Raw genomic sequence first — 21481 nt, 5'->3', positions numbered from 1 at the left:
CACAAATAGACACCATATTGCTGAGGCTGTGTCCTGCTGTGAGACACCGTGACAAATATACACCCCAGTGCTGACGCTGTGTCCTGCGGTGAGAGACACCGTCACAAATATACACCCCAGCGCTGACGCTGTGTCCTGCGGGGAGAGACACCGTCACAAATAGACACCCCAGTGCTGAAGCTGTGTCCTGCTGTGAGAGACACCGTCACAAATATACATCCCAGCGCTGACGCTGTGTCCTGTGGGGAGAGACACCGTCACAAATAGACACCCCAGTGCTAAGGCTGTGTCCTACTGTGAGACACCGTCACAAATATACACCCAAGTACTGAAGCTGTGTCCTGCGGTGAGAGACACCATCACAAATATATACCCCAGTGCTGAAGCTGTGTCCTGCGGTGAGAGACACCGTCACAAATAGACATCCCAGTGCTGAGGCTGTGTCCTGCTGTGAGAGAAACCGTCACAAATATACTCACCAGTGCTGACGCTGTGTCCTGCGGCGAGAGACACCGTCACAAATATACATCCCAGCGCTAATGCTGTGTCCTGCGGGGAGAGACACCGTCACAAATAGACACCCCAGTGCTGACGCTGTGTCCTGCTGTGAGACACCATCACAAATATACACCCCAGAACTGAAGCTGTGTCCTGCGGTGAGAGACACCGTCACAAATATACACCCCAGTGCTGAAGCTGTGTCTTGCGGTGAGAGAGACAGTCACAAATATACACCCAGTGCTGAAGCTGTGTCCTGCTGTGAGACGCCATCACAAATATAAACCCCAGTGCTGAAGCTGTGTCCTGCGGTGAGACGCCATCACAAATATAAACCCCAGTGCTGAAGCTGTGTCCTGCGGTGAGAGATACCGTCACAAATAGACACCCCAGTGCTGAGGCTGTGTCCTGCTGTGAGAGACACCGTCACAAATATACACACCAGTGCTGATGCTGTGTCCTGTGGTTAGACACCGTCACAAATAGACACCCCAGTGCTGAGGCTGTGTCCTGCTGTGAGAGACACCGCCACAAATATACACACCAGTGCTGACGCTGTGTCCTGCTACGAGAGACACCGTCACAAATATACATCCCAGCGCTGACACTGTGTCCTGAGGGGAGACACACCGTCACAAATAGACACCCCAGTGCTGACGCTGTGTCCTGCTGTGAGACACCATCAAAAATATACACCCCAGTACTGAAACTATGTCCTGCGGTGAGAGACACCGTCACAAATATACACACCAGTGCTGACGCGGTGTCCTGCGGCGAGAGACACCGTCACAAATATACATCCCAGCTCTGACGCTGTGTCCTGCGGGGAGAGATACCGTCACAAATAGACAGCCCAGTGCTGACGCTGTGTCCTGCTGTGAGACACCGTCACAAATATACACTCCAGTGATGACGCTGTGTCCTGCGGCGAGAGACACCGTCACAAATATACATCCCAGCGCTCACGCTGTGTCCTGCGGGTAGAGACAACGTCACAAATAGACACCCCATTGCTGAGGCTGTGTCCTGCTGTGAGACACCGTGACAAATATACACGCCAGTGCTGACGCTGTGTCCTGCGGCGAGAGACACCGTCACAAATATGCATCCCAGCGCTGACGCTGTGTCCTGCGGGGAGAGACACCGTCACAAATAGACACCCCATTGCTGAGGCTGTGTCCTGCTGTGAGACACCGTGACAAATATACACCCCAGTGCTGACGCTGTGTCCTGCGGTGAGAGACGTCACAAATATACACCCCAGCGCTGACGCTGTGTCCTGCGGGGAGAGACACCGTCACAAATAGACACCCCAGTGCTGAAGCTGTGTCCTGCTGTGAGAGACACCGTCACAAATATACATCCCAGCGCTGACGCGGTGTCCTGTGGGGAGAGACACCGTCACAAATAGACACCCCAGTGCTGAGGCTGTGTCCTGCTGTGAGACACCGTCACAAATATACACCCCAGTACTGAAGCTGTGTCCTGCGGTGAGAGACACCGTCACAAATATAAACCCCAGTGCTGAAGCTGTGTCCTGCGGTGAGAGACACCGTCACAAATAGACACCCCAGTGCTGAGGCTGTGTCCTGCTGTGAGAGACACCGTCACAAATATACACACCAGTGCTGACGCTGTGTCCTGCGGCGAGAGACACCGTCACAAATATACATCCCAGCGCTGATGCTGTGTCCTGCGGGGAGAGACACCGTCACAAATAGACACCCCAGTGCTGACGCTGTGTCCTGCTGTGAGACACCATCACAAATATACACCCCAGAACTGAAGCTGTGTCCTGCGGTGAGAGACACCGTCACAAATATACACACCAGTGCTGACGCTGTGTCCTGCGGCGAGAGACTCCGTCACGAATGTACATTCCAGCGCTGACGCTGTGTCCTGTGGTGAGAGGCTCCGTCACAAATATACACCCCAGTGCTGACGCTGTGTCCTGCGGCGAGAGACACCGTCACAAATAGACACCCCAGTGCTGAGGCTGTGTCCTGCTGTGAGACACCGTCACAAATATACACCCCAGTGCTGACGCGGTGTCCTGCTGTGAGACACCATCACAAATATACACCCCAGCGCTGACGCTGTCTCCTGTGGTGAGAGACACCGTCACAAATATGCACCCCAGTGCTGATGCTATGTCCTGCTGTGAGACACCATCACAAATATACACCCCAGTGCTGAAGCTGTGTCGTCTGGTGTGAGACACCATCACAAATATACACCCTAGTGCTGAAGCTGTGTCCTATTGTTAGACACCATCACAAATATACACCCCAGTACTGAAGCTGTGTCCTGCGGTGAGAGACACCGTCACAAATATACACCCCAGTGCTGACGCTGTGTCCTGCGGCGAGAGACACCGTCACAAATATACATCCCAGCACTGACGCTGTGTCCTGCGGGGAGAGACACCGTCACTAATAGACACCCCAGTGCTGACGCTGTGTCCTGCTGTGAGACACCGTCACAAATATACACCCCAGTGCTGACGCTGTGTCCTGCGGCGAGAGAAACCGTCACAAATACATCCCAGCTCTGACGCAGTGTCCTGCGGGGAGAGACACCATCACAAATAGACACCCCAGTGCTGACGCTGTGTCCTGCTGTGAGACACCGTCACAAATATACACCCCAGTGCTGACGCTGTGTCCTGCGGCGAGAGACACCGTCACAAATATACATCCCAGCGCTGACGCTGTGTCCTGCGGGGAGAGACACCGTCACAAATAGACACCCCAGTGCTGAGGCTGTGTCCTGCTGTGAGAGACACCGTCACAAATATACACACCAGTGCTGACGCTGTGTCCTGCGGCGAGAGACACCGTCACAAATATACACCCCAGCGCTGAGGCTGTGTCCTGCAGTGAGAGACACCATCACAAATATACACCCCAGTGCTGAACCTGTGTCCTGCGGTGAGAGACACCGTCACAAATAGACACCCCAGTGCTGAGGCTGTGTCCTGCTGTGAGAGACACCGTCACAAATATACACACCAGTGCTGACGCTGTGTCCTGCGGTGAGAGACACCGTCACAAATATACATCCCAGCGCTGACGCTGTGTCCTGCGGGGAGAGACACCGTCACAAATAGACACCCCAGTGCTGACGCTGTGTCCTGCTGTGAGACACCGTCACAAATATACACCCCAGTGCTGACGCTGTGTCCTGCGGCGAGAGACACCGTCACAAAAATACATCCCAGCGCTGACGCTGTGTCCTGCGGGGAGAGACACCGTCACAAATAGACACCCCAGTGCTGACGCTGTGTCCTGCTGTGAGACACCGTCACAAATATACACCCCAGTGCTGAAGCTGTGTCCTGCTGTGAGAGACACCGTCACAAATATACATCCCAGCGCTGACGCTGTGTCCTGCGGGGAGAGACACCGTCACAAATAGACACCCCATTGCTAAGGCTGTGTCCTGCTGTGAGACACCGTGACAAATATACACGCCAGTGCTGACGCTATGTCCTGCGGCGAGAGACACCGTCACAAATATACATCCCAGCGCTGACGCTGTGTCCTGCTGGGAGAGACACCGTCACAAATAGACACCCCATTGCTGAGGCTGTGTCCTGCTGTGAGACACCGTGACAAATATACACCCCAGTGCTGACGCTGTGTCCTGCGGTGAGAGACACAGTCACAAATATACACCCCAGCGCTGACGCTGTGTCCTGCGGGGAGAGACACCGTCACAAATAGACACCCCAGTGCTGAAGCTGTGTCCTGCTGTGAGAGACACCGTCACAAATATACATCCCAGCGCTGACGCTGTGTCCTGTGGGGAGAGACACCGTCACAAATAGACACCCCAGTGCTAAGGCTGTGTCCTACTGTGAGACACCGTCACAAATATACACCCAAGTACTGAAGCTGTGTCCTGCGGTGAGAGACACCGTCACAAATATATACCCCAGTGCTGAAGCTGTGTCCTGCGGTGAGAGACACCGTCACAAATAGACATCCCAGTGCTGAGGCTGTGTCCTGCTGTGAGAGAAACCGTCACAAATATACTCACCAGTGCTGACGCTGTGTCCTGCGGCGAGAGACACCGTCACAAATATACATCCCAGCGCTGATGCTGTGTCCTGCGGGGAGAGACACCGTCACAAATAGACACCCCAGTGCTGACGCTGTGTCCTGCTGTGAGACACCGTCACAAATATACACCCCAGCGCTGACGCTGTGTCCTGTGGTGAGAGACACCGTCACAAATATAAACCCCAGTGCTGAAGCTGTGTCCTGCTGTGAGAGACACCGTCACAAATATACATCCCAGCTCTGACGCTGTGTCCTGCGGGGAGAGACACCGTCCCAAATAGACACCCCAGTGCTGAGGCTGTGTCCTGCTGTGAGACACCGTCACAAATATACACCCCAGTGCTGAAGCTGTGTCCTGCGGTGAGAGACACCGTCACAAATATACACCCCAGTGCTGAAGCTGTGTCCTGCGGTGAGAGACACCGTCACAAATATACACCCCAGTGCTGAATCTGTGTCCTGCTGCGAGACGCCATCACAAATATACACCCCAGTACTGAAGCAGTGTCCTGCGGTGAGACGCCATCACAAATATACACCCCAGTACTGAAGCAGTGTCCTGCGCTGAGACGCCATCACAAATATACACCCCAGTGCTGAAGTTGTGTCCTGCTGTGTGAGACACCGTCACAAATATACACCCCAGTGCTGACGCTGTGTCCTGCTGTGAGACACCGTCACAAATATACACCCCAGTGCTGACGCTGTGTCCTGCGGCGAGAGACACCGTCACAAATATACATCCCAGCGCTGATGCTGTGTCCTGCGGGGAGAGACACCGTCACAAATAGACACCCCTGTGGTGACGCTGTGTCCTGCTGTGAGACACCGTCACAAATATACACCCCAGTACTGAAGCTGTGTCCTGCTGTGAGAGACACCGTCACAAATATACACCCCGTTGCTGAAGCTGTGTCCTGTTGTGAGAGACACCGTCACAAATATACACCCCAGTGCTGAAGCTGTGTCCTGCGGTGAGAGACACCGTCACAAAAATACACCCCAGTGCTGAATCTGTGTCCTGCTGCGAGACGCCATCACAAATATACACCCCAGTACTGAAGCAGTGTCCTGCGGTGAGACGCCATCACAAATATACACCCCAGTGCTGAAGCTGTGTCCTGCTGTGAGAGACACCGTCACAAATATACATCCCAGCGCTGACGCTGTGTCCTGCTGTGAGACACCGTCACAAATATACACCCCAGTAGTGAAGCTGTGTCCTGCGGTGAGAGACACCGTCACGAATATGCACCCCAGTGCTGAAGCTGTGTCCTGCGGTGAGAGACACAGTCACATATATACACCCCAGTACTGAAGCTGTGTCCTGCTGTGAGAGACACCGTCACAAATATACACCCCAGTGCTGAAGCTGTGTTCTGCGGTGAGAGACACAGTCACAAATATACACCCCAGTGCTGAAGCTGTGTCCTGCGGTGAGAGAGACCATCACAAATATACACCCAGTGCTGAAGCTGTGTCCTGCTGTGAGACGCCATCACAAATATAAACCAAAGTGCTGAAGCTGTGTCCTGCGGTGAGACGCCATCACAAATATACACCCCAGTGCTGAAGCTGTGTCCTGCGGTGAGAGATGCCGTCACAAATAGACACCCCAGTGCCGAGGCTGTGTCCTGCTGTGAGAGACACCGTCACAAATATACACACCAGTGCTGATGCTGTGTCCTGTGGTTAGACACCGTCACAAATAGACACCCCAGTGCTGAAGCTGTGTCCTGCGGTGAGAGACACCGTCACAAATATACACCCAGTGCTGAATCTGTGTCCTGCTGCGAGACGCCATCACAAATATACACCCCAGTACTGAAGCAGTGTCCTGCGGTGAGACGCCATCACAAATATACACCCCAGTGCTGAAGTTGTGTCCTGCTGTGTGAGACACCGTCACAAATATACACCCCAGTGCTGATGCTGTGTCCTGCTGTGAGACACCGTCACAAATATACACCCCAGTGCTGACGCTGTGTCCTGCGGCGAGAGACACCGTCACAAATATACATCCCAGCGCTGATGCTGTGTCCTGCGGGGAGAGACACCGTCACAAATAGACACCCCTGTGGTGACGCTGTGTCCTGCTGTGAGACACCGTCACAAATATACACCCCAGTGCTGACGCTGTGTCCTGCGGCGAGAGACACCGTCACAAATATACATCCCAGCGCTGACGCTGTGTCCTGCGGGGAGAGACACCGTCACAAATAGACACCCCATTGCTGAGGCTGTGTCCTGCGGTGAGACACCGTCACAAATATACACCCCAGTGCTGACGCTGTGTCCTGCGGCGAGAGACACCGTCACAAATATACACCCCATTGCTGAGGCTGTGTCCTGTGGTGAGAGACACCGTCACAAATATACACCCCAGTGCTGAAGCTGTGTCCTGCTGTGAGAGACACCGTCACAAATATACATCCCAGCGCTGACGCTGTGTCCTGCTGTGAGACACCGTCACAAATATACACCCCACTACTGAAGCTGTGTCCTGCGGTGAGAGACAGCGTCACGAATATGCACCCCAGTGCTGAAGCGGTGTCCTGCGGTGAGAGACACAGTCACATATTTACACCCCAGTACTGAAGCTGTGTCCTGCTGTGAGAGACACCGTCACAAATATACACCCCAGTGCTGAAGCTGTGTTCTGCGGTGAGAGACACAGTCACAAATATACACCCCAGTGCTGAAGCTGTGTCCTGCGGTGAGAGAGACCATCACAAATATACACCCAGTGCTGAAGCTGTGTCCTGCTGTGAGACGCCATCACAAATATAAACCCCAGTGCTGAAGCTGTGTCCTGCGGTGAGACGCCATCACAAATATACACCCCAGTGCTGAAGCTGTGTCCTGCGGTGAGAGATACCGTCACAAATAGACACCCCAGTGCTGAGGCTGTGTCCTGCTGTGAGAGACACCGTCACAAATATACACACCAGTGCTGATGCTGTGTCCTGTGGTTAGACACCGTCACAAATAGACACCCCAGTGCTGAGGCTGTGTCCTGTGGTGAGAGACACCGTCACAAATATACACCCCAGTGCTGAAGCTGTGTCCTGCTGTGAGAGACACCGTCACAAATATACATCCCAGCGCTGACGCTGTGTCCTGCGGGGAGAGACACCGTCACAAATAGACACCCCATTGCTAAGGCTGTGTCCTGCTGTGAAACACCGTGACAAATATACACGCCAGTGCTGACGCTATGTCCTGCGGCGAGAGACACCGTCACAAATATACATCCCAGCGCTGACGCTGTGTCCTGCTGGGAGAGACACCGTCACAAATAGACACCCCATTGCTGAGGATGTGTCCTGCTGTGAGACACCGTGACAAATATACACCCCAGTTCTGACGCTGTGTCCTGCGGTGAGAGACACCGTCACAAATATACACCCCAGCGCTGACGCGGTGTCCTGCGGGGAGAGACACTGTCACAAATAGACACCCCATTGCTGAAACTGTGTCCTGGTGTGAGAGACACCGTCACAAATATACATCCCAGCGCTGACGCTGTGTCCTGTGGGGAGAGACACCGTCACAAATAGACACCCCAGTGCTAAGGCTGTGTCCTACTGTGAGACACCGTCACAAATATACACCCAAGTACTGAAGCTGTGTCCTGCGGTGAGAGACACCGTCACAAATATATACTCCAGTGCTGAAGCTGTGTCCTGCGGTGAGAGACACCGTCACAAATAGACATCCCAGTGCTGAGGCTGTGTCCTGCTGTGAGAGAAACCGTCACAAATATACTCACCAGTGCTGACGCTGTGTCCTGCGGCGAGAGACACCGTCACAAATATACATCCCAGCGCTGATGCTGTGTCCTGCGGGGAGAGACACCGTCACAAATAGACACCCCAGTGCTGACGCTGTGTCCTGCTGTGAGACACCATTACAAATATACACCCCAGAACTGAAGCTGTGTCCTGCGGTGAGAGACACCGTCACAAATATACACCCCAGTGCTGAAGCTGTGTCCTGCGGTGAGAGAGACCGTCACAAATATACACCCAGTGCTGAAGCTGTGTCCTGCTCTGAGACGCCATCACAAATATAAACCCCAGTGCTGAAGCTGTGTCCTGCGGTGAGACGCCATCACAAATATAAACCCCAGTGCTGAAGCTGTGTCCTGCGGTGAGAGATACCGTCACAAATATACACCCCAGTGCTGAGGCTGTGTCCTGCTGTGAGAGACACCGTCACAAATATACACACCAGTGCTGATGCTGTGTCCTGTGGTTAGACACCGTCACAAATAGACACCCCAGTGCTGAGGCTGTGTCCTGCTGTGAGAGACACCGTCACAAATATACACACCAGTGCTGACGCTGTGTCCTGCGCCGAGAGACACCGTCACAAATATACATCCCAGCGCTGACACTGTGTCCTGCGGGGAGACACACCGTCACAAATAGACACCCCAGTGCTGACGCTGTGTCCTGCTGTGAGACACCATCAAAAATATACACCCCAGTACTGAAACTGTGTCCTGCGGTGAGAGACACCGTCACAAATATTCACACCAGTGCTGACGCGGTGTCCTGCGGCGAGAGACACCGTCACAAATATACATCCCAGCTCTGACGCTGTGTCCTGCGGGGAGAGACACCGTCACAAATAGACACCCCAGTGCTGACGCTGTGTCCTGCTGTGAGACACCGTCACAAATATACACTCCAGTGATGACGTTGTGTCCTGCGGCGAGAGACACCGTCACAAATATACATCCCAGCGCTGACGCTGTGTCCTGCGGGGAGAGACACCATCACAAATAGACATCCCAGTGCTGACGCTGTGTCCTGCTGTGAGACACCGTCACAAATATACACCCCAGTGCTGACGCTGTGTCCTGCGGCGAGAGACACCGTCACAAATATACATCCCAGTGCTCACGCTGTGTCCTGCGGGTAGAGACAACGTCACAAATAGACACCCCATTGCTGAGACTGTGTCATGCTGTGAGACACTGTGACAAATATACACGCCAGTGCTGACGCTGTGTCCTGCGGCGAGAGACACCGAAACAAATATGCATCCCAGCGCTGACGCTGTGTCCTGCGGGGAGAGACACCGTCACAAATAGACACCCCATTGCTGAGGCTGTGTCCTGCTGTGAGACACCGTCACAAATATACACCCCAGTACTGAAGCTGTGTGCTGCGGTGAGAGACACCGTCACAAATATAAACCCCAGTGCTGAAGCTGTGTCCTGCGGTGAGAGACACCGTCACAAATAGACACCCCAGTGCTGAGGCTGTGTCCTGCTGTGAGAGACACCGTCACAAATATACACACCAGTGCTGACGCTGTGTCCTGCGAAGAGAGACACCGTCACAAATATACATCCCAGCGCTGATGCTGTGTCCTGCGGGGAGAGACACCGTCACAAATAGACACCCCAGTGCTGACGCTGTGTCCTGCTGTGAGACACCGTCACAAATATACCTCCCAGCGCTGATGCTGTGTCCTGCGGGGAGAGACACCGTCACAAATATACACCCCAGTGCTGAAGCTGTGTCCTGCGGTGAGAGAGACCATCACAAATATACACCCAGTGCTGAAGCTGTGTCCTGCTGTGAGACGCCATCACAAATATAAACCCCAGTGCTGAAGCTGTGTCCTGCTGTGAGACGCCATCACAAATATACACCCCAGTGCTGAAGCTGTGTCCTGCGGTGAGAGATACCGTCACAAATAGACACCCCAGTGCTGAGGCTGTGTCCTGCTGTGAGAGACACCGTCACAAATATACACACCAGTGCTGATGCTGTGTCCTGTGGTTAGACACAGTCACAAATAGACACCCCAGTGCTGAGGCTGTGTCCTGTGGTGAGAGACACCGTCACAAATATACACCCCAGTGCTGAAGCTGTGTCCTGCTGTGAGAGACACCGTCACAAATATACATCCCAGCGCTGACGCTGTGTCCTGCGGGGAGAGACACCGTCACAAATAGACACCCCATTGCTAAGGCTGTGTCCTGCTGTGAGACACCGTGACAAATATACACGCCAGTACTGACGCTATGTCCTGCGGCGAGAGACACCGTCACAAATATACATCCCAGCGCTGACTCTGTGTCCTGCTAGGAGAGACACCGTCACAAATAGACACCATATTGCTGAGGCTGTGTCCTGCTGTGAGACACCGTGACAAATATACACCCCAGTGCTGACGCTGTGTCCTGCGGTGAGAGACACCGTCACAAATATACACCCCAGCGCTGACGCTGTGTCCTGCGGGGAGAGACACCGTCACAAATAGACACCCCAGTGCTGAAGCTGTGTCCTGCTGTGAGAGACACCGTCACAAATATACATCCCAGCGCTGACGCTGTGTCCTGTGGGGAGAGACACAGTCACAAATAGACACCCCAGTGCTAAGGCTGTGTCCTACTGTGAGACACCGTCACAAATATACACCCAAGTACTGAAGCTGTGTCCTGCGGTGAGAGACACCATCACAAATATATACCCCAGTGCTGAAGCTGTGTCCTGCGGTGAGAGACACCGTCACAAATAGACATCCCAGTGCTGAGGCTGTGTCCTGCTGTGAGAGAAACCGTCACAAATATACTCACCAGTGCTGACGCTGTGTCCTGCAGCGAGAGACACCGTCACAAATATACATCCCAGCGCTGATGCTGTGTCCTGCGGGGAGAGACACCGTCACAAATAGACACCCCAGTGCTGACGCTGTGTCCTGCTGTGAGACACCATCACAAATATACACCCCAGAACTGAAGCTGTGTCCTGCGGTGAGAGACACCGTCACAAATATACACCCCAGTGCTGAAGCTGTGTCTTGCGGTGAGAGAGACAGTCACAAATATACACCCAGTGCTGAAGCTGTGTCCTGCTGTGAGACGCCATCACAAATATAAACCCCAGTGCTGAAGCTGTGTCCTGCGGTGAGACGCCATCACAAATATAAACCCCAGTGCTGAAGCTGTGTCCTGCGGTGAGAGATACCATCACAAATAGACACCCCAGTGCTGAGGCTGTGTCCTGCTGTGAGAGACACCGTCACAAATATACACACCAGTGCTGATGCTGTGTCCTGTGGTTAGACACCGTCACAAATAGACACCCCAGTGCTGAGGCTGTGTCCTGCTGTGAGAGACACCGCCACAAATATACACACCAGTGCTGACGCTGTGTCCTGCTCCGAGAGACACCGTCACAAATATACATCCCAGCGCTGACACTGTGTCCTGCGGGGAGACACACCGTCACAAATAGACACCCCAGTGCTGACGCTGTGTCCTGCTGTGAGACACCATCAAAAATATACACCCCAGTACTGAAACTGTGTCCTGCGGTGAGAGACACCGTCACAAATATACACACCAGTGCTGACGCGGTGTCCTGCGGCGAGAGACACCGTCACAAATATACATCCCAGCTCTGACGCTGTGTCCTGCGGGGAGAGACACCGTCACAAATAGACAGCCCAGTGCTGACGCTGTGTCCTGCTGTGAGACACCGTCACAAATATACACTCCAGTGATGACGCTGTGTCCTGCGGCGAGAGACACCGTCACAAATATACATCCCAGCGCTCACGCTGTGTCCTGCGGGTAGAGACAACGTCACAAATAGACACCCCATTGCTGAGGCTGTGTCCTGCTGTGAGACACCGTGACAAATATACACGCCAGTGCTGACGCTGTGTCCTGCGGCGAGAGACACCGTCACAAATATGCATCCCAGCGCTGACGCTGTGTCCTGCGGGGAGAGACACCGTCACAAATAGACACCCCATTGCTGAGGCTGTGTCCTGCTGTGAGACACCGTGACAAATATACACCCCAGTGCTGACGCTGTTTCCTGCGGTGAGAGACGTCACAAATATACACCCCAGCGCTGACGCTGTGTCCTGCGGGGAGAGACACCGTCACAAATAGACACCCCAGTGCTGAAGCTGTGTCCTGCTGTGAGAGACACCGTCACAAATTTACATCCCAGCGCTGACGCGGTGTCCTGTGGGGAGAGACACCGTCACAAATAGACACCCCAGTGCTGAGGCTGTGTCCTGCTGTGAGACACCGTCACAAATATACACCCCAGTACTGAAGCTGTGTCCTGCGGTGAGAGACACTGTCACAAATATAAACCCCAGTGCTGAAGCTGTGTCCTGCGGTGAGAGACACCGTCACAAATAGACACCCCAGTGCTGAGGCTGTGTCCTGCTGTGAGAGACACCGTCACAAATATACACACCAGTGCTGACGCTGTGTCCTGCGGCGAGAGACACCGTCACAAATATACATCCCAGCGCTGATGCTGTGTCCTGTGGGGAGAGACACCGTCACAAATAGACACCCCAGTGCTGACGCTGTGTCCTGCTGTGAGACACCATCACAAATATACACCCCAGAACTGAAGCTGTGTCCTGTGGTGAGAGACACCGTCACAAATATACACCCCAGTGCTGAAGCTGTGTCCTGCTGTGAGAGACACCGTCACAAATATACATCCCAGCGCTGACGCTGTGTCCTGCGGGGAGAGACACCGTCACAAATAGACACCCCATTGCTAAGGCTGTGTCCTGCTGTGAGACACCGTGACAAATATACACGCCAGTACTGACGCTATGTCCTGCGGCGAGAGACACCGTCACAAATATACATCCCAGCGCTGACTCTGTGTCCTGCTAGGAGAGACACCGTCACAAATAGACACCATATTGCTGAGGCTGTGTCCTGCTGTGAGACACCGTGACAAATATACACCCCAGTGCTGACGCTGTGTCCTGCGGTGAGAGACACCGTCACAAATATACACCCCAGCGCTGACGCTGTGTCCTGCGGGGAGAGACACCGTCACAAATAGACACCCCAGTGCTGAAGCTGTGTCCTGCTGTGAGAGACACCGTCACAAATATACATCCCAGCGCTGACGCTGTGTCCTGTGGGGAGAGACACAGTCACAAATAGACACCCCAGTGCTAAGGCTGTGTCCTACTGTGAGACACCGTCACAAATATACACCCAAGTACTGAAGCTGTGTCCTGCGGTGAGAGACACCATCACAAATATATACCCCAGTGCTGAAGCTGTGTCCTGCGGTGAGAGACACCGTCACAAATAGACATCCCAGTGCTGAGGCTGTGTCCTGCTGTGAGAGAAACCGTCACAAATATACTCACCAGTGCTGACGCTGTGTCCTGCAGCGAGAGACACCGTCACAAATATACATCCCAGCGCTGATGCTGTGTCCTGCGGGGAGAGACACCGTCACAAATAGACACCCCAGTGCTGACGCTGTGTCCTGCTGTGAGACACCATCACAAATATACACCCCAGAACTGAAGCTGTGTCCTGCGGTGAGAGACACCGTCACAAATATACACCCCAGTGCTGAAGCTGTGTCTTGCGGTGAGAGAGACAGTCACAAATATACACCCAGTGCTGAAGCTGTGTCCTGCTGTGAGACGCCATCACAAATATAAACCCCAGTGCTGAAGCTGTGTCCTGCGGTGAGACGCCATCACAAATATAAACCCCAGTGCTGAAGCTGTGTCCTGCGGTGAGAGATACCATCACAAATAGACACCCCAGTGCTGAGGCTGTGTCCTGCTGTGAGAGACACCGTCACAAATATACACACCAGTGCTGATGCTGTGTCCTGTGGTTAGACACCGTCACAAATAGACACCCCAGTGCTGAGGCTGTGTCCTGCTGTGAGAGACACCGCCACAAATATACACACCAGTGCTGACGCTGTGTCCTGCTCCGAGAGACACCGTCACAAATATACATCCCAGCGCTGACACTGTGTCCTGCGGGGAGACACACCGTCACAAATAGACACCCCAGTGCTGACGCTGTGTCCTGCTGTGAGACACCATCAAAAATATACACCCCAGTACTGAAACTGTGTCCTGCGGTGAGAGACACCGTCACAAATATACACACCAGTGCTGACGCGGTGTCCTGCGGCGAGAGACACCGTCACAAATATACATCCCAGCTCTGACGCTGTGTCCTGCGGGGAGAGACACCGTCACAAATAGACAGCCCAGTGCTGACGCTGTGTCCTGCTGTGAGACACCGTCACAAATATACACTCCAGTGATGACGCTGTGTCCTGCGGCGAGAGACACCGTCACAAATATACATCCCAGCGCTCACGCTGTGTCCTGCGGGTAGAGACAACGTCACAAATAGACACCCCATTGCTGAGGCTGTGTCCTGCTGTGAGACACCGTGACAAATATACACGCCAGTGCTGACGCTGTGTCCTGCGGCGAGAGACACCGTCACAAATATGCATCCCAGCGCTGACGCTGTGTCCTGCGGGGAGAGACACCGTCACAAATAGACACCCCATTGCTGAGGCTGTGTCCTGCTGTGAGACACCGTGACAAATATACACCCCAGTGCTGACGCTGTTTCCTGCGGTGAGAGACGTCACAAATATACACCCCAGCGCTGACGCTGTGTCCTGCGGGGAGAGACACCGTCACAAATAGACACCCCAGTGCTGAAGCTGTGTCCTGCTGTGAGAGACACCGTCACAAATTTACATCCCAGCGCTGACGCGGTGTCCTGTGGGGAGAGACACCGTCACAAATAGACACCCCAGTGCTGAGGCTGTGTCCTGCTGTGAGACACCGTCACAAATATACACCCCAGTACTGAAGCTGTGTCCTGCGGTGAGAGACACTGTCACAAATATAAACCCCAGTGCTGAAGCTGTGTCCTGCGGTGAGAGACACCGTCACAAATAGACACCCCAGTGCTGAGGCTGTGTCCTGCTGTGAGAGACACCGTCACAAATATACACACCAGTGCTGACGCTGTGTCCTGCGGCGAGAGACACCGTCACAAATATACATCCCAGCGCTGATGCTGTGTCCTGTGGGGAGAGACACCGTCACAAATAGACACCCCAGTGCTGACGCTGTGTCCTGCTGTGAGACACCATCACAAATATACACCCCAGAACTGAAGCTGTGTCCTGCGGTGAGAGACACCGTCACAAATATACACACCAGTGCTGACGCTGTGTCCTGCGGCGAGAGACACCGTCACGAATGTACATCCCAGCGCTGACGCTGTGTCCTGTGGTGAGAGGCTCCGTCACAAATATACACCCCAGTGCTGACGCTGTGTCCTGCGGCGAGAGACACCGTCACAAATAGACACCCCAGTGCTGAGGCTGTGTCCTGCTGTGAGACACCGTCATAAATATACACCCCAGTGCTGACGCGGTGTCCTGCTGTGAGACACCATCACAAATATACACCCCAGCGCTGACGCTGTCTCCTGTGGTGAGAGACACCGTCACAAATATGTACCCCAGTGCTGATGCTGTGTCCTGCTGTGAGACACCATCACAAATATACACCCCAGTGCTGAAGCTGTGTCGTCTGGTGTGAGACACCATCACAAATATACACCCTAGTGCTGAAGCTGTGTCCTATTGTTAGACACCGTCACAAATATACACCCCAGTATTGAAGCTGTGTCCTGCGGTGAGAGACACCGTCACAAATATACACCCCAGTGCTGACGCTGTGTCCTGCGGCGAGAGACACCGTCACAAATATACATCCCAGCACTGATGCTGTGTCCTGCAGGGAGAGACACCGTCACTAATAGACACCCCAGTGCTGACGCTGTGTCCTGCTGTGAGACACCGTCACAAATATACACCCCAGTGCTGACGCTGTGTCCTGCGGCGAGAGAAACCGTCACAAATATACATCCCAGCGCTGACGCTGTGTCCTGCGGGGAGAGACACCATCACAAATAGACACCCCAGTGCTGACGCTGTGTCCTGCTGTGAGACACCGTCACAAATATACACCCCAGTGCTGACGCTGTGTCCTGCGGCGAGAGACACCGTCACAAATATACATCCCAGCGCTGACGCTGTGTCCTGCGGGGAGAGACACCGTCACAAATAGACACCCCAGTGCTGAGGCTGTGTCCTGCTGTGAGAGACACCGTCACAAATATACACACCAGTGCTGACGCTGTGTCCTGCGGCGAGAGACACCGTCACAAATATACACCCCAGCGCTGAGGCTGTGTCCTGCAGTGAGAGACACCATCACAAATATACACCCCAGTGCTGAAGCTGTGTCCTGCGGTGAGAGACACCGTCACAAATAGACACCCCAGTGCTGAGGCTGTGTCCTGCTGTGAGAGACACCGTCACAAATATACACACCAGTGCTGACGCTGTGTCCTGCGGTGAGAGACACCGTCACAAATATACATCCCAGCGCTGACGCTGTGTCCTGCGGGGAGAGACACCGTCACAAATAGACACCCCAGTGCTGACGCTGTGTCCTGCTGTGAGACACCGTCACAAATATACACCCCAGTGCTGACGCTGTGTCCTGCGGCGAGAGACACCGTCACAAAAATACATCCCAGCGCTGACGCTGTGTCCTGCGGGGAGAGACACCGTCACAAATAGACACCCCAGTGCTGACGCTGTGTCCTGCTGTGAGACACCGTCACAAATATACACTCCAGTGCTGACGCTGTGTCCTGCAGCGAGAGACACCGTCACAAATATACATCCCAGCGCTGACGCTGTGTCCTACGGGGAGAGACACCGTCACAAATAGACACCCCAGTGCTGAGGCTGTCCTGCTGTAAGACACCGTCACAAATATACACCCCAGTGCTGAAGCTGTGTCCTGCGGTGAGAGAGACCATCACAAATATACACCCAGTGCTGAAGCTGTGTCCTGCTGTGAGACGCCATCACAAATATAAACCCCAGTGCTGAAGCTGTGTCCTGCGGTGAGACGCCATCACAAATATACACCCCAGTGCTGAAGCTGTGTCCTGCGGTGAGAGATACCGTCACAAATAGACACCCCAGTGCTGAGGCTGTGTCCTGCTGTGAGAGACACCGTCACAAATATACACACCAGTGCTGATGCTGTGTCCTGTGGTTAGACACCGTCACAAATAGACACCCCATTGCTAAGGCTGTGTCCTGCTGTGAGACACCGTGACAAATATACACGCCAGTGCTGACGCTATGTCCTGCGGCGAGAGACACCGTCACAAATATACATCCCAGCGCTGATGCTGTGTCCTGCTGGGAGAGACACCGTCACAAATAGACACCCCATTGCTGAGGCTGTGTCCTGCTGTGAGACACTGTGACAAATATACACCCCAGTGCTGACGCTGTGTCCTGCGGTGAGAGACACCGTCACAAATATACACCCCAGCGCTGACGCTGTGTCCTGCGGGGAGAGACACCGTCACAAATAGACACCCCAGTGCTGAAGCTGTGTCCTGCTGTGAGAGACACCGTCACAAATATACATCCCAGCGCTGACGCTGTGTCCTGTGGGGAGAGACACCGTCACAAATAGACACCCCAGTGCTAAGGCTGTGTCCTACTGTGAGACACCGTCACAAATATACACCCAGGTACTGAAGCTGTGTCCTGCGGTGAGAGACACCGTCACAAATATATTCCCCAGTGCTGAAGCTGTGTCCTGCGGTGAGAGACACCGTCACAAATAGACATCCCAGTGCTGAGGCTGTGTCCTGCTGTGAGAGAAACCGTCACAAATATACTCACCAGTGCTGACGCTGTGTCCTGCGGCGAGAGACACCGTCACAAATATACATCCCAGCGCTGATGCTGTGTCCTGTGGTTAGACACCGTCACAAATAGACAACCCAGTGCTGACGCTGTGTCCTGCTGTGAGACACCATCACAAATATACACCCCAGAACTGAAGCTGTGTCCTGCGGTGAGAGACACCGTCACAAATATACACACCAGTGCTGATGCTGTGTCCTGTGGTTAGACACCGTCACAAATAGACAACCCAGTGCTGAGGCTGTGTCCTGCTGTGAGAGACACCGTCACAAATATACACACCAGTGCTGATGCTGTGTCCTGTGGTTAGACACCGTCACAAATAGACAACCCAGTGCTGAGGCTGTGTCCTGCTGTGAGAGACACCGTCACAAATATACACACCAGTGCTGACGCTGTGTCCTGCGCCGAGAGACACTGTCACAAATATACATCCCAGCGCTGACACTGTGTCCTGCGGGGAGACACACCGTCACAAATAGACACCCCAGTGCTGACGCTGTGTCCTGCTGTGAGACACCATCAAAAATATACACCCCAGTACTGAAACTGTGTCCTGCGGTGAGAGACACCGTCACAAATATTCACACCAGTGCTGACGCGGTATCCTGCGGCGAGAGACACCGTCACAAATATACATCCCAGCTCTGACGCTGTGTCCTGCGGGGAGAGACACCGTCACAAATAGACACTCCAGTGCTGACGCTGTGTCCTGCTGTGAGACACCGTCACAAATATACACTCCAGTGATGACGCTGTGTCCTGCGGCGAGAGACACCGTCACAAATATACATCCCAGCGCTGACGCTGTGTCCTGCGGGGAGAGACACCATCACAAATAGACACCCCAGTGCTGACGCTGAGTCCTGCTGTGAGACTCCGTCACAAATATACACCCCAGTGCTGACGCTGTGTCCTGCGGTGAGAGAGACCATCACAAATATACACCCAGTGCTGAAGCTGTGTCCTGCTGTGAGACGCCATCACAAATATAAACCCCAGTGCTGAAGCTGTGTCCTGCGGTGAGACGCCATCACAAATATACACCCCAGTGCTGAAGCTGTGTCCTGCGGTGAGAGATACCGTCACAAATAGACACCCCAGTGCTGAGGCTGTGTCCTGCTGTGAGAGACACCGTCACAAATATACACACCAGTGCTGATGCTGTGTCCTGTGGTTAGACACCGTCACAAATAGACACCCCAGTGCTGAGGCTGTGTCCTGTGGTGAGAGACACCGTCACAAATATACACCCCAGTGCTGAAGCTGTGTCCTGCTGTGAGAGACACCGTCACAAATATACATCCCAGCGCTGACGCTGTGTCCTGCGGGGAGAGACACCGTCACAAATAGACACCCCATTGCTAAGGCTGTGTCCTGCTGTGAGACACCGTGACAAATATACACGCCAGTGCTGACGCTATGTCCTGCGGCGAGAGACACCGTCACAAATATACATCCCAGCGCTGACGCTGTGTCCTGCTGGGAGAGACACCGTCACAAATAGACACCCCATTGCTGAGGCTGTGTCCTGCTGTGAGACACCGTGACAAATATACACCCCAGTGCTGACGCTGTGTCCTGCGGTGAGAGACACAGTCACAAATATACACCCCAGCGCTGACGCTGTGTCCTGCGGGGAGAGACACCGTCACAAATAGACTCCCCAGTGCTGAAGCTGTGTCCTGCTGTGAGAGACACCGTCACAAATATACATCCCAGCGCTGACGCTGTGTCCTGTGGGGAGAGACACCGTCACAAATAGACACCCCAGTGCTAAGGCTGTGTCCTACTGTGAGACACCGTCACAAATATACACCCAAGTACTGAAGCTGTGTCCTGCGGTGAGAGACACCGTCACAAATATATACCCCAGTGCTGAAGCTGTGTCCTGCGGTGAGAGACACCGTCACAAATAGACATCCCAGTGCTGAGGCTGTGTCCTGCTGTGAGAGAAACCGTCACAAATATACTCACCAGTGCTGACGCTGTGTCCTGCGGCGAGAGACACCGTCACAAATATACATCCCAGCGCTGATGCTGTGTCCTGCGGGGAGAGACACCGTCACAAATAGACACCCCAGTGCTGACGCTGTGTCCTGCTGTGAGACACCATCACAAATATACACCCCAGAACTGAAGCTGTGTCCTGCGGTGAGAGACACCGTCACAAATATACACCCCAGTGCTGAAGCTGTGTCCTGCGGTGAGAGAGACCGTCACAAATATACACCCAGTGCTGAAGCTGTGTCCTGCTCTGAGACGCCATCACAAATATAAACCCCAGTGCTGAAGCTGTGTCCTGCGGTGAGACGCCATCACAAATATAAACCCCAGTGCTGAAGCTGTGTCCTGCGGTGAGAGATACCGTCACAAATAGACACCCAGTGCTGAGGCTGTGTCCTGCTGTGAGAGACACCGTCACAAATATACACACCAGTGCTGATGCTGTGTCCTGTGGTTAGACACCGTCACAAATAGACACCCCAGTGCTGACGCTGTGTCCTGCTGTGAGAGACACCGTCACAAATATACACACCAGTGCTGACGCTGTGTCCTGCGCCGAGAGACACCGTCACAAATATACATCCCAGCGCTGACACTGTGTCCTGCGGGGAGACACACCGTCACAAATAGACACCCCAGTGCTGACGCTGTGTCCTGCTGTGAGACACCATCAAAAATATACACCCCAGTACTGAAATTGTGTCCTGCGGTGAGAGACACCGTCACAAATATACACCCCAGTGCTGACGCTGTGTCCTGCGGGGAGAGACACCGTCACAAATAGACACCCCAGTGCTGACGCTGTGTCCTGCTGTGAGACACCGTGACAAATATACACGCCAGTGCTGACGCTGTGTCCTGCGGCGAGAGACACCGTCACAAATATGCATCCCAGCGCTGACACTATGTCCTGCGGGGAGAGACACCGTCACAAATAGACACCCCATTGCTGAGGCTGTGTCCTGCTGTGAGACACCGTGACAAATATACACCCCAGTGCTGACGCTGTGTCCTGCGGTGAGAGACACCGTCACAAATATACACCCCAGCGCTGACGCTGTGTCCTGCGGGGAGAGACACCGTCACAAATAGACACCCCAGTGCTGAAGCTGTGTCCTGCTGTGAGAGACACCGTCACAAATATACATCCCAGCGCTGACGCTGTGTCCTGTGGGGAGAGACACCGTCACAAATAGACACCCCAGTGCTGAGGCTGTGTCCTGCTGTGAGACACCGTCACAAATATACACCCCAGTACTGAAGCTGTGTCCTGCGGTGAGAGACACCGTCACAAATATAAACCCC

Source organism: Pleurodeles waltl, chromosome 11 (genome assembly GCF_031143425.1).
Source record: "Pleurodeles waltl isolate 20211129_DDA chromosome 11, aPleWal1.hap1.20221129, whole genome shotgun sequence".
Lineage (NCBI taxonomy): Eukaryota > Metazoa > Chordata > Amphibia > Caudata > Salamandridae > Pleurodeles > Pleurodeles waltl.
This window is presented reverse-complemented; position numbering follows the sequence as displayed.